General features: G+C 29.4%; 1 long non-coding RNA gene and 1 other non-coding gene across 2 annotated transcripts; one reads left to right on the forward strand and one right to left on the reverse strand.

Moving 5' to 3' along the window:
- The first annotated feature begins 4,809 nt into the window (after positions 1-4,809).
- On the forward strand, positions 4,810-4,882 carry TRNAA-UGC (transfer RNA alanine (anticodon UGC)). The gene has a single exon. It is a non-coding gene; the product is annotated as a tRNA-Ala (tRNA).
- A 2,064-nt stretch (positions 4,883-6,946) lies between these two features.
- On the reverse strand, positions 6,947-9,492 carry LOC133687841 (uncharacterized). The gene is made up of 2 exons (XR_009841047.1): positions 7,626-9,492; positions 6,947-7,377 (listed from the first exon to the last, which is right to left on the reverse strand). It is a non-coding gene; the product is annotated as an uncharacterized LOC133687841 (long non-coding RNA).
- Between the last annotated feature and the right edge of the window lie 5,912 nt (positions 9,493-15,404).

The raw sequence follows: 15,404 nt of genomic DNA on the forward strand, positions 1-15,404 counted from the left end.
TGGATTACACGTATCAATAGTTGTCATCCACAAGGGCGATACCAGGGGGACAGGGTCCCCTTTTGTTGAAAAGAGTTGCCAGTTTCATAAGCATTTATCTCCCACCTTTCCTTCTCGTAAAACACAAGTCACGGACAAGAAAAAGAAAGAAGGAAAGAAATCATTTTTAATCCAAGTAGAAATTTGAGTGATGGATGTTTTAAAGTGTTTTTTTAATAAAATATTAAACTTATATTTTTAAATATTATTTTAATATTCTAAATATCTTTGATTTATATATAATAATTATATATAAGTGGGTTGCTGAACCTGGAATCAGTGAACTTTTCAAGGGTCAAATAGTCTTAAAATATATAGATCAACAATTAAGCTGGTCCATGGACTTAGATTTTGTAATAACAGCATCCGTTGTTAACATCTAAGCCGCTATTATAAACTAATGATGGGCGTAGGCTAGCTCCTAGACAAATTAACAATTGTTCTAAAGGGGGGCAACATTTCCAATAATTAAATTATTATATTATACAAAAAGAGCCCATGCCTCATTTCAATTAAATATGCAAGGAAGAGAGATCATCCCCCCATGACCATGCCACTAACAGCAAAAATGTCCCCATGTCTTTCCCAATTTAGGGAAATAATTAATAATTAATAAGATCACCAACAATAATCAAGCAGAATCATATATGTGTTCCCTATGTGTCTTTTTTTTTTTTTTGGTGCTTAATAAAATAATACTACCATAGAAAAAAACAAAAACAAAAACAAATTGTTTAAGGCTGAACAGAAACCAAGCAGGTTCACGTGACTATCGCCATAACAGGGCAAGCCAGGCCACAAGCGGTCGGGGTCTGGACCGAAGAGCTCGCACGAGGCAGTACTTGGTGCCACCCACATTCGAACAAGTTGTTTCTATTATGATTAATTTATGACACTCAACCTCCATTGGTTAGCCCACGTGTTAAACAGTCCTGACCTTAATTAAATACCATGATTGTACGTACTAATGACGTAAGATCTCTGGCCACATGGGACCGGTTTTTAAACAGCACTGAAAACTCTAATAACTTGTAGCTACCGGTTTTTAATGGCAACTTTTGGCCCCACTGTAATCATTTGCATTTGCATGTAATAACTATCCCCCACCTGTTTTACTGGTCCTATCTATGTAACCTCCTTTATAATAAAGTGATATTTTGAAGAGATATAACGCTAAAAAATATTGAAAATAAAAACAAATTATGAATTTTTAACTTAAGAATTTATGACATGTTTATGTGTCATGAATTTTGTTTTTTTATAAAGGAAAGGGTTATTAGAATAATTTTATGATGGTTGTATTTTGAGTTGTATTATATTCAAAATAATATATATTAAATTAATATAAAATAATGAGAAACTTGCTTAGAATTTTAAAAAAAATCTCTGACAAGCATTGAAATTTGATTGAGAAATGGATCTACGCACGTTGCTTGAACCTAAAAATATTGTGTTCATAGTGCGCTCCTAAACTTGAGCATGTTGGGTTCGAGCAAGAAAGTCTAACACATATAAGGATGTTGAGATGCACATAGAAACTCGAGTTCATGCTCTTTAAGGAGTTGGATTTAGACTACCATACATGAACTCAAAGGATATTTTTAATTTGTATAATTTTTTAAATTCATTTGGAGAGTTTGAGTTTATTTTATTTGAATTCATCAAATACTAGTGTTTGAAAAAAAAAATTGAACCTAAAATAATTACCTTAATTAGGCTATATATAATTATTACCTTCTTCTAATTAACATTGGTAATGAGTGTCTAGAAATTAAACTGTGTGTACGTAGATCTTAACTAGTTTAGTTAAATCTTGAGTTACATACGTAGCAGATAAAGTTACTTGCCGAGGTATCAAATGACTCGTGATCTAATTTTGCTTGTAGCAGAATTGAGAGGAATCACGGAAGGAATAGTATATCCTACCTATAGTGGAATGCTTCTTAGACCCAACAGACTTCCCAAATATCTAAAGAAAATGTTAGATATAGATATTTGCTTATTTGTTTAGTGCGTTTTTGATACGTTTTAAAAATATATTTATAGTACAAAAATATTCAATTAATATTTTTTAATGTATTAATATAAAAAATTAAAAAAATATTTTAATACATTTTTTTAAAAATAATTTTTAAAGACATCACTCACTGCACCAACCTATAATTACATATATAAAGCGACAAGTCACATCAACCACATTTAAGGGTTGAATTTAGGCTCAAACAACCCATTGGAGCCTCAATTCCATTCCATTTTTGAAAAGTTTGATTTTTTAATAGGGTGTTTGAAAATATAATAATAATAATTTTTTAAAATTATTTTTAACATTATTACATTAAAATGATATGAAAATAATAAAAAATATTAATTTGATATATATAAATAAAATTAATTTTTGTCAAAAGAGTTTTTAAAGCAAAAAATAAAAGAGACTAGAACCGAAACTGTATGTATATATTTGCATTGCCTACAGAGCCTAACTCAAATAGCTGGGTAGCTTTAAAAAATTTCATCCACCGCATTAAGTGGCACAAACACCTTAAAAAAGGAGGACAAAGTGTATTTCTCCTCGAAAGAGAACTTGTTGGGCGGTGGTTGTGACTTTACAATCTCATTGTTGGACTGAGTTTTGCCACAAAACAAACAGTTTATAAGATTCAGATCAAGCTTTTGATTTTAATGGATTTTTACTTCGAAACAAATTTCTGTCTATATTCAAATTTTATATTTTCGGTTCATTTAAGATTTTTACCCTTTCATCCAATTCCATGTCGCATGTCACGCGTTAAACATATATAAGTCGGAAAATAAGAACATTATATATAAAATAAATTAAACTAGATTATTCGATAAAGTATCTTTTCGTCCTCTAATTGAAAATAGAGGCCGGACTCTTTGAAATTAAATATTAAATAAATTAAATTAAAATTATTGGGTTTTTATTTTTTAAATATTCAAATTCGAGTTTTTTCTTTGGCCTTTTAAAAATTTCTTATATATACCCTTTTCCCCTGATAATACAGATTTTAAACATTCATAAAAACATTCATATAAAGATAAAAACATTAAAAAAAAAACACGAGGACATGGAAACGTGCAATTAACCCTTAAATAGATATCCAAATTAGCTAAAGCATACTAAACAAAATCTGGCCCCGACTTAACCAAATTTGCCTGAGGTGGGACCCCGACCCGGACCCTGCATTTTTCGAAAGAAGGCATACGGCCTACCAGCTATAGCCATCTCGAGCTATTCATTGAATGTGCACTTCACCACCCGATCGAGTACTCTGCTGGGTCATGTCTACCTGCCACTGACTTATTTTACCATCAACCACTCGAAGGGCAGCAAGAATTTGAGTCCTGTTCAAGCAAAATAGCGAAGTTGGTGAGGCATCGTGACATGGATTGATTTCTTCAATGCCTGGCCTAAACTGAGAGGAGACAAAATCACTTTCATGTATGATAATTCTCCATCGAAGTAGGCTCGTTTTGGCAATCAAATTGTGTGCCATTATGGCATGCTTGGACTTTCGAAGCACAAAGGGAATTAGGGTAACATCAAGATTTATATTGCCTTAGCTCCTAGCCCTCAAATAGAAGAGCGGAATTGGTGTAACATCATGATTTAGATTGTCTTAGCTCCTAGCCCTCAAATAGAAGAAGGGCAGATGATTATGACTTCTTCTCTAAGGGCTACCCTTTTTCTTTTATATTTTAAAAAACGAGGTATTTGTTTGGTTGAAACTTAATATGGATATTAGTCATTTAAGATAAAATATAGGGGCATTAATGTCTATACACTTAAGATTTCTTTGAACAATTATGCGTTTGAAATTGTGGCAGTGATTTCAATTATTTTTTACTTAAAAATACATTAAAATAATTTTTTTAAAATAATTTTTTACATCAGCGCAACAAAACGATCTAAAAATATAATTTTTTTATTTTAAATAAAAAAATCAAATTTTTTACAAACACGCACCCTTAGACATAAATATAATTAAGATCTATAATTGCTTGGTAGAAAAAATCTATAATATTTGCATCCCAAACACCCTCTTTATCTTGCTACAAAAATATACAACCACCTTTCGGACACATCCATCAATGAAACGGATGTACATGCTTGAGTCAACTATTGTACTCGAACCATTAAGTGTACAGCTCATTAAGTGTGCTATTTTTCAATATTTTTTCTTAAATTGTTATTTTCAAAGAGAGAAGAGTTTATTGTTCTTCTTCTGAACTTAATTTCCCGTCTCTCCATTTCACTTACGGTGTACAATTTATCACTTGAAATATCTTTGACGGAGCCTTTTAGGCGATACAGAAGTGGAAGGGAGTTACCATAAATTTTAGATTCAAGTCTTGCTCGAACAAAAAATGAAATCTGAATTTAGACAACGTAGCTGCAATAATTTTCATTCTCAGCAAAAAAATTCGTGCTCCATTAGTCAAGATCCCTGTCCCTCGCCAAGTACAGTTTGTAGGCAAAACATGCCTCACGACCCAAAAAATTGATGTCTTTGTATAGGGCTAATCTCAACATTTTAGTCATCTGCGCGGCTTAGAAAATTGTCAGAAGGTTGCAGGGTCGAGGCTGTTTATTTGCACAAGCACCCAAGCAAAATCATGCTTCGGCCCATAGAACCTTCACAATGATATGCTCTCCAAATCTATGAAAAGATCATTTTATGACCAAGTTATAAACAAGTGCCTACACCTATAAATTTGATATTAAGCAAAACATCAGCCCCTCTAAAAACAGGGGATGTAGCTCAAATGGTAGAGCGCTCGCTTTGCATGCGAGAGGTACAGGGTTCGATCCCCTGCATCTCCATCTCTTTTCATCTTCTAATTAATAAGGAGAAAATGGTGCCGTTTTATTATTTAAAAATTCGTTTCTCATGGCAACCGCATTGCATATAATTTTTCGTGTCCAGTTGAAGATTATATGACAAATTGTAGGGCCGAAATCCAAATGGCCATGGAAAACCAAATCCATACCAACGAATTTTTGTTTTCCTTGTGTCAATTTATATGACAAATTTTTGCTTTATAATAAATAACAAAGCAACATTATGCATGCAAATAAGTAATAGAAAATCTTTGTATAGATTGATGTGGATATTATTTTTTATGTTTAATCAATCATTTAACATTCGTGGGATTTATAATTCATTAAATACCACATGTATTTATATGAAGTTTTGATATGCATACACAACCAAAAAATTTACTTACAACGACTCAATATTTTATTGCTGTAAAAACTATATTTTCATTGGTATAAAAATTACCGACAAGTTTTATAATGAAAACATGTCGTCATCGATTGTCTCGTTGGAAATTTTAGATTTATCAGTAACACTCAATCGGTGATTTAAATGCTAATTGAAACACCAACAAAATATTAGCACAAGAAAAAATTAATCGGTTAATTTATTAGTAGATATTATTGATGATTCGCTGATAGTATAATTGTTAGTAATAAATCGTGTAGAATTAATAGATTGTCTAATATAAAATTCTTGTCGGTGAATCTATCAGTCTATTCAAACAGTTCACGAATCTTTGTAATTCTTAAAAGAAAATGAACCTATATTATCAATGAATTCACTAATAAAACTTTTAGGTTTTTTGGTGGTTGTATCAGTAGTTCAATAATTATTTTCTAATATATGTTTATTTAGATCAACCAATTTGATATTATTAAATTGAAAAACATATTTTATATTATTAGTTTAACTGAAAATAAGATGATGTCATAATCTAACTACCTTTTGCAATGGTCTCTTGAAGATTTCGTAATTTTACTCTATATCTATTATATATAGATACATGGAAGCTTTGTGTAAAAAAAATCCACTATCTATATTTCTCAAATTTATCCAAAAGCTGGATTTATAACTGATGAAGTATAGATTTCAAATTAGATTTGGGCTTTCCATGCTGTTAATGAGATGAGATATTTGAAACATCGGTGCCTAATTTCTCCATGTTCCTGCAAAACAATTCCATTGTCGGATCAAAGGATCATCCCATATTTAAGTTAGCACGATACGAGAGAATAATAAGCAGAGAGGGATAGATTTAGAGTAATAGCCGTGGATGAGTGATATTCTGAATGATGCTTTGTGTGGATGGCCTGGAGTATTTATACACCATGGCCACCGAGATCACGTAGCTTTACCGAGGAGTAGGGTAGCTTGCTTGCATTCTCAGGTGAGTATGGAAATTTAATAGGTTATGATGGCTTCTGTATCTTATCAAAAGATTTATCACCTTCATTCCGTTGTGTTTTCCTTAATTTGAATGTTTTAATAAGGATGCGGCAAAGCTGCAGATGTAAGATTATTCTTTGTTTAACCTGACCTGAAGCCGGCGACACGATTAGAGACATTGCAACCTGCAATAATGAGCAGCACAAGTTTATCTTATATTCCGATCTCCGGTGAAAACAACGAAGCCGATGGTCTAGCCCACTAAAAATTCTAACAAGAACACATCAAATATGAACCGAGGGGCACTAGCCAGCTAGAAAAGGCCTTCAAAAACTTCTTAACAAATGCCTTCAGATTCTTGACCGAAATGCCACCTCAATTCATAGCCTCTCTTGCTAAATCCTTACATTTTTCACGGTATTCTGTCTCCCTTTAGCATTGCTAAATCCAGACATTTCTGAATCCTGTCATCTCCAGCAATTCCTCATCATTTGCTTCCACCAGCATTGCATTTATGAACAGCATCAGAAAGGTTATGAGGCGTGCATAGATGACAATAAGGATTATAAAATGTTCGGTTATGGATGGAATTCATGATCGGTATCTGTGACCTCAGGTGATCATTTTGTTAGATCAGGTGAACTATATAATACATGCAAATGAAAATAATAGAGAAAAAATTAATTAGTAAGGAAATTTATTGGATTGCTTAATTCAATTATAAAATTTATTAACTCGATCAAATTAAATGTTGTTAATTTGACAAGTAATTTATTACAAAATCACAAAATGGAACTATGGCTCTACGATGACCTTGAACTCCAACTTTCGAAATCAAGTAGCTGGACAAGAAGCAACAAAGAGGACAAAACTAAGAAATTTTTAGCGTCTCAATTGCAACCTTGCCTTTCTGGTGCCTCTTATAGTAGATGAGGGCGTAATTTTTAACATTTCTGTATAGTCTTGGTCTTTGCTCATCCACCAAGCAATCCACAGGTCCAATCTCTTTTTCTGGGTCTGTTTCGTTGAATAAGGCAGCAGAGATCCTCAATCTTTCCGAGTTGGTCACCACACCGTGCACTGGGCTTTTGAATATTCCATTACTCACTATCTGCATGATTTCCCATAAGATTAGCGACAGAAATCAGTAATTTATTGATTGAAACAACTGCAAACTCAATCATAACACATAAATTTACAAGAAATTCAGTATAAGGCCTGAAGAAATTAAACTATTGGTCCAGTCAAAGGCAACAGCTACCAGCTGTAGATTAATATTTCTCTTACGTTCGTGGATATGACTATTTACGTGCTAAACTAGCATAGGGATGTCAAAATTTTACTTGGATTCATATGTACCTGCATTTGATCTCCAAGATTGACGAGGAGAGCATCAGCAGCTATGGGAACTCTAGCCCATTTGTCATTTATGAGAACCTAGGCGATGGGACCAGTTGAGAACTTGTGTTTCTGAAATTATCCTGTCAATCCCATACCCTTCATCTTCATTCACTGGCAGTGCATATTTTTGCTTCTCTTCAATCGGAAGTGGATAAAAATGACGTGCAATTTTCCTCACTCTTTCAAGGAATGCACCTGACATGCCGTGTCCTATTACCTTACATCAAGAATTTTAATGTCCATTTCTAAGTTTGGAGAGATACATGGAAGACAAAAAAAAAAAAAAAACCCTGCAATCTCAACTTCCAAGTTCCAATCTGTTACTTGGAGATAATAATAACTGAACATCGGGTGATTAAACAGACTGCTACGCATAAAAATGGTAGAGGAATTGAAGGTGGTGTCACATAAACTTCAAAACCTGAAAGCATCCAGCCGAGTCAAGACTTGATCTTAGTTTCTCCAGTGTATCTTCTTTTGGGAGCAAGAAATGAAGATGATGTGAAGAGACGGACATCAACAACTGGAATTGTGGTCGACACTGAGGACATATCTGTCCGTGCATAACTGCATGCGTTCCTTAGAAAAGTATTCTGGTGGTGGTTCATCACCATCAATAGATATTTCTTACTCCCTCTTGGAAAGTGATGCCATCTTTGCAGGAAGGAGAGACATTAATTTTGGCAGCAGTGAACTTGTAGAAACGCTCGATACAATGACTTAATGGTAGATAATTTCAGATATCACACCCTTGGCTGTAATCATAGGGAACTTTTTAAGGCTTGCCTCCACATCTGTTAAAGATATCTAATAGATTTGTGGCCTGGCTCAGCTGCGGGCCGGGGAAATCTTTTTTCAATGTAAAAAAAAGAATGTTAAAGGAAAAAAAATCTAAGATCCATGTTATTAGTTCAATTAATGATTTAAATAATATAATTAAAAAAATACAACAATAATAAATAAATAGAAAAAATACTGCACCAATAAATAAACAGAAAACAAATAACAAGGAAAAAAAAGCAAAAAGAAACTGATCTGACCTAACCCAGATTATAAAACAACTCAATGCTAAAAGGAAAAATTAAAAAATAAAAAATAAAAACAACATAACAAAATTAGTTAAACCTGGTTAACTTGCAAACTTCATGACCATGCACATAAGATTTAAATAATCTTGTAGAAAAAAAACACAGAAAAAAATTCGAAGACTAATTCCTAATGAATCGAATGAGAAAATGATAAATACAAAATAAAAAAATAAAAGAAAAAAGGGTGGAACTCAATCTCATAGTGAATGATGAAAATTAAGAAATTTATTTTTAAAAAGGTTGAAAAATAACAATCCAAGCCTACTTGAATCAAGAAGCAAAATCTCTAATATAGTTGTAATACTAGGGTGACCATGTTCGAAAGCAAATAGAATAAAATCATGAAACTCAATTATCAAACAACTTAATATGGAAGGATAAAAATAAAATAAAAATAAAAAAACAATAAAAAAATATGAGTCAATCTGGATTAACCTGTAAACCCTAAGACTATAAAAATCATAAAATCATTGAATCGGGTTCAATCAAATAAATCAATTAATAAAAGAAAGAAAAAAATAATCATGAAATCATGTGATCATGAGTATAGGATCAAGTTAACCTGATAGAAAGGAAAAGAAAAGAAAATGTAGGAAGACCAATTTCAAATAAATTAAATGTTAAATGATGAAATTAAAATAAATCAATTAATAAAAGAACAAAAAAAATTCAGCCCATATTAACCTTTTAAATTGGTGACCCTAGTTATAAAACCAATATTAATCTCATAGAAGGCAGACGGAAAATAATAATAATGCAAAACTCTAAAAAAATGGTAAACAATAATTAAAAAAAAAACATTAGCTTTAAGAAAGAAAAAAAACAAGCCAATTTAATTTTGAAAGATGAAATCGTGAAAAAAAATATTGATTTAAGAAACTTGCTAAAGGAAAAAAGATACTAATAAAAAAATAAAGATCAAATTTGATAGAAAAAAATACCATGGAGGATGAAATTGTTAAAGAAACCTAAAAAATGATCATAGACAAAATAAATAACAATAAAAAGAATAAGATCAATTTTTAAAAAAAAAAATAAAAGGGGATGAAATTGAAAAAAAAATTGTAATTTCATAGCTTATTAAAAAAAATAGTAATCAAAAGAATGTGGACTAAATCTAAAAGATTAAAAAATAAAGGGGGGAGAAATTGAAAAATATTTTTTATTTGATGGCTTATTCAAAGAAATAATAAAAAGGATAGGGAACAAATATAAAGGGAAAATTAATGCAATATCTAGTTTTTGAAAGGGTTAGCGTAGAATTAAAGATGAGAAGAGAGAAAAAGGAGAAAAAAAAGTCACCAACGCCAAACTTTATACATTTTAAGAGCACATGCCACCTCATGGCATCAAAGACTCTAAGACATTTGAAACACCATCTTAAAAGGCGGCGTTTAGTGGTCAAACAACCTCACACGTCATCCGAACAATACAAAGGTCGTCCCCACATTACATTACTGTAAATTACAAAAGTGTCGTTGAGTAACCTTAGAATTTACAATAAAATTAATGTAAAACGATAAAAAAAGCCCTCGAGTTATGTTAGTTTTGTTTTTAAAGATATCAAAGTAATTACACTATTCTAGTAGTAGAAATTATATTATTTTATTTTAGGATTAAATTAGTAATTTTATTATGAAAAAAAATGATTAATCTAACTGCGTACAATTTATAAAAAATAATTATATCATTATAAAAAAACTATTTTACTTCTAATACCTAATTCAAGCCCCGTTTGTTTGCTAGAAAGTAGTTTTTTTTTGAAAAGTGAATTTCAGGAAAGTGAATTATTTTTCGATGTTTGGTAGTGTAATGAAAAATAAATTGAAAAACACTTTCTAGTGTTTGGTTATGTCATGGAAAATAAGCTGGAAAATAACTTATTAATATTTTATTTTTTCAAGTTTATTAAAATAATGAGGAACAAATCTTACAAATTAAAAGGTTGAATGATAATGAAATTGAAAAAAAAATATAATTTCATAAATTATCTCAAATAAAATAAATAATAATCAAAATAATAGAGATCAAATCTAAAAAATAAAAAAATTGAAAGATAAAAAAATAAAAATAATAATAATTACCATTTCATAAATTATTTCAAATAAAATAAGTAACAATCAAAATAATGATGACCAAATTTGATAGATAAAAAATTTCAATTAAAAAATGATAAGGAAAAAGCAAATAACAATTATAAAAATGAAGACCAAAGTTAATATAAAAATTAAATTCTAAATGATGAAATTGAAAGAAAAAAAATATTCAAAACAAAATATATATAGCAATTAAAAGTTTGAGAACCAAATTTGATATAATCAGCAAATAATATAATATTTCTAAATTTTTCATAATTTTCAAAAGGTATTTTATGCCCAAATAAAAAGAAAAATATTTTTCTGAATAGTGGTTTTTGTTGATTAATTTTTTAATAACAAACAAACAAAAAAAAATTTGAAATTTTTTTTATTAAAAATCACTTTCCAGAAACAAACACACCCTTAAAGATTCAATGGTGAAGAAGCAATTTCATCGATTCACTGTTATAATAATAAGTTTTTTGAGTCTTGATTAACAGAAACTTTCTAAGGGAAATTAGTTTTTTTTTTAATTATTGATTAATTTATGACACTCAACCTCTAATGGTTAGCCCACGTGGGACCTTAATTAATCAATAATTAAAAGAAAAATAAATTTTGTTTAATTTATGACATTCAATTTACGTACCAATGACGTAAGATCTCTGGCCACATCTGACTGAACAATGAAAGCTCTAATAACTTGTGGCTATCGGTTTAATGTCAATTTTTTACCCACTTGTTATCAATTTTGTTTATTTAGCATTGTATTTTAGATAAATATTATCCATTCGTCTGAAGCATTATCATTGATTTAAAGTTTTTTTTAAAAAAAAATTAACTTTCGATATTTTGAGCTGAAAATATTCATATAAGTTAATAAGAACTCAATTTGCTTTAAGAAATAATTTCACAAATTTTTGAGGTCAAGAAGCATTTTCTATTTTCTTTAATATTATTAACAAAATTGTAAGACATAGAAAATAATTTGGAATGATCCCAAATTTCAAGGGCTAACTTAGCTTAAAATATATTAATTTATAAATCATATATATGTAAAAACTCTAAGAACCACATAAAAATAACCTATCTAAATTAATATTTTTTTTCATAATTTAGTAAATTTTTATTATTTAGAGAGTAAAAATTATATATCTTCTATTTAATAAAAACGATAATATTTGTGAGTGTGGATTGATTTTTTATTAACATCTTCGAGAATATTTAGTTAAAAATATCAAAATTTGATTGCTTTTTTTTAAAAGGGTTTTGATTAATATTGACGGTCAAATCAAACGGATGGATAATACTTGAATAAAACATGATAGTTTAAGGATAAAACTAACCAAGTAAATAATAAATGTCTATGGGGCAAGAATTCTGAATGGGGTTTAGGGTCGTTTTCTTACCAACGAGGTCCCCGTTTTAGGGTTCACGAATTATGACTTCCAGGGCGCATGCAATTGATGTCAAAACACAAATTACTTGAACTAGTATCGATGAATATTTGATGAAAGATAAATGTGTTTTTATCTTTTTCATGTCCAATAGAAGATTCTATGACGAATTGTCGGGCCAAAAATCAGCATGTCATATAAAATTAAATATTTGTATTAAATATTGATAAAAGTGGCTTTCCAAATGGCAAACCAACGAATTATTTGATTTCCTTGGATTTCAGGTCTAAGTTGAAAGCTGGCCGATAAATTTTTAATTTTATAATAATAATAATAATATAAAATTATATAGCTCTAAAAGATGTAGTTTACTTATCAAATTATAGAATTATTTTCTAAAAATTACTAGTTCAAATATCACAAATTTTTTGAGATCATTGAAAATTTACATGGTTATTAACTTTAAATCTTAAAGGATTAGTCGAAGTACAGGTAATTTAAAGGATTAGTCGAAGTACAGGTAAATTAGTCTGGATATTCATGGTTAGAAATAAAAAATACAAGACTATGCATGCAAATAAGTAATATAATATTTTTGTATAGGTTGATGTGTATATATTTCTTTATGTTTAATAAATTATTTAACATTCGTGGGATTTATAATTCATTAAATACCACATGTTCCACATGTAATTATATGAAGTTTCAATATGCTTTTCTTTTTAAAACAAGCTTTTAATATTATTTTTTCGGTTCATCACTTAATTTGTTCCTAAATGGATTCCTCTTTATCTGTTATATTAGGGGAAATTGCATTTAACATTATGTAATTTTACCCGTTATAGTTGAAAATTATATTTACATTATGGGTCAATAAAATTTTTTAAATATGATGAATTGATCATAATACACTCATATATATATTAAACATGAAATGACCACGAACGACATATCAATTTCTCTATATTTCTCTCTCTCTGAGAAAAATTAATTAAAATCAAACCAAAAGCAATTGATTTCTATTATGCTAAGGTGCTAATTTCTCTTCTTGCAAATCAATCGATGTTTTGATTTCTATTATGCTAAGGTGTTGATTTCTTTTCTTGCACATCGATGTTGGTTTCTTGCAAGTGTTTCATCTTGAACTCAGCAACAATCATTGAAGTTCAGTTTACGTCTCTCACACTCGCTAAATCTGTTCTTCGTTTTCTGTACTCTTAATTCATATCAATAGATTGGGATTTGCTTAGATTCATCAAATTCTGATGCTGATTTTCACATCTTAATTTCTCGATTGAATTACAAGAAGAAATCATCATTGACCATATATGGTTCCTTCCTTGGCCTTACCTATGCTACGAATAGGCACACCGCATCTATTCCAACATCTGTCAAGTTGTTTAACTGGAAATTTCCTTCTCAGTTAGGACATTTTTAGAACTAAGTATAGCCTAAACCAATATCCACTGTCTATCTACTTCTCCTCTTTGGTGGCTTAGCCAGTGTCTTGTGTTTGAAATTAAAGACAAATGTCCTTAGTCAAGTGTCGCTTTTAATAGGACGTTTGAAACATTCGTTCTAACAAACGACATGAAACAAATCTTATCTCATGTTTAAAAAAATCCAGATATATTGTAGCTCATTCAATCGTGTATTTGATGGTTAGAATTCTCTGCACCGTTTATCAAAATGAGAGGCGCTCATTTTTTTTACTTCATAGGTGCTTTCCAAGTTTCTTAGTAAAAAGGAGAAGGACCCAGTTCATTGATAAGATTGCTTTTGCAATTTATTTTTTTTGCTTGCTGCTCCGAAGGGCCATATGATGTTTGATAAAAGATCAATACCAAAATTTAAGCTTATAGAGTTCACTGGTTAAAGAGAGCATAGACTGTGGGCAGATATGAAGTTTATTGGTTTTGATTCAAATGAATTTTATGAAATTAAAGTTGATTTTGTACTGCAGACGAGATGTTTGATGAAATGCTACTAATTAAAATGGAGCTTTAGACAAGGTTATAATATTAGTTTAATAGCAAATTTGTAATATTAATATAGCAATGGCTTTTTAGTCATCAAATAAATAATAATAATAATAATAATAATCTTGTAAATAATCAGATATTTCTTATTAATTTTTTTGGATGAAAATATTAAGTGTTAATACTTATGACTATAATTTATTGAAAGAGAGGGCTTCTTTTTTTTTTTTTTTCTACATTCATGGCCTCATGGGGACTTCCCAATAATTAATTTTTTTAATTGTTAGTTTTCATATATTTTTTGATTAATCACTTAAGGTTTTTAAATTAATAATTATATAAGTTTTAAGTGATCCTGAAATTTATATCATTTAAATTGGTGATACTTGAATTATTAACATAACAACAATTATTTATTTTATTAACGTAAGTGTTTGAATCAGCTTATATATATCTTAATTAATTTTATAAATTTTAAAATTAATAATTATATAAATTTTCAATACCTCTAAAATTTATAAATTTCAAACGAGTAATCTCGAGAAAATAACAATCATTTTGCTTGGAAGAGAGGTTGCTTTAACTTTAAAAAGATGACAAGGGAAGAAAGATTCATGTAATCTGCAAGAAGTAAAGTTGGAAACAGTAAGTTCTTAGCAAAGCAATGCAAAAGCGAAGGAATCATATATTATCATAATCGAAGGAGAGTAATGAACTAATGATCGATCGACTTGCCAGCTGAAAAGGTAGTACTTCACTACTTCTTGGTAACTTGTGCCCAATTTGTATATAAATAAAAAATAACACAGTTCAAAATCGAGTAGTATATGATAATGATATTGATACACATGACTCTCTTTATTTTAAATTTTAAATTTAAAAAATAAATCAAACTCTATTCTTATACTTGAATGAATATTGTATTTTTATTTAAACTCTACAAATAAAAAAAATTATGTTTTGTATGTAAAATTAAATAATTTTACATAAAATAGGATAAGATTATTTTAAAAGTATAAAAAATTACTGCAATTTAGTTAAAATAAAATCACGCGCCTCTATAGTTTTAATGAAAAAAATTATTTATTAATAATAAAAAAAATATGATTGAAAAATAAAATGTTAAAACCTGTAAATTTAAAAAACAGAAAATTCTCATATATATATATATATAAATTTACATTTATATCTATCT

Source organism: Populus nigra, chromosome 3 (assembly GCF_951802175.1).
Source record: "Populus nigra chromosome 3, ddPopNigr1.1, whole genome shotgun sequence".
Classification (NCBI taxonomy): Eukaryota; Viridiplantae; Streptophyta; class Magnoliopsida; order Malpighiales; family Salicaceae; genus Populus; species Populus nigra.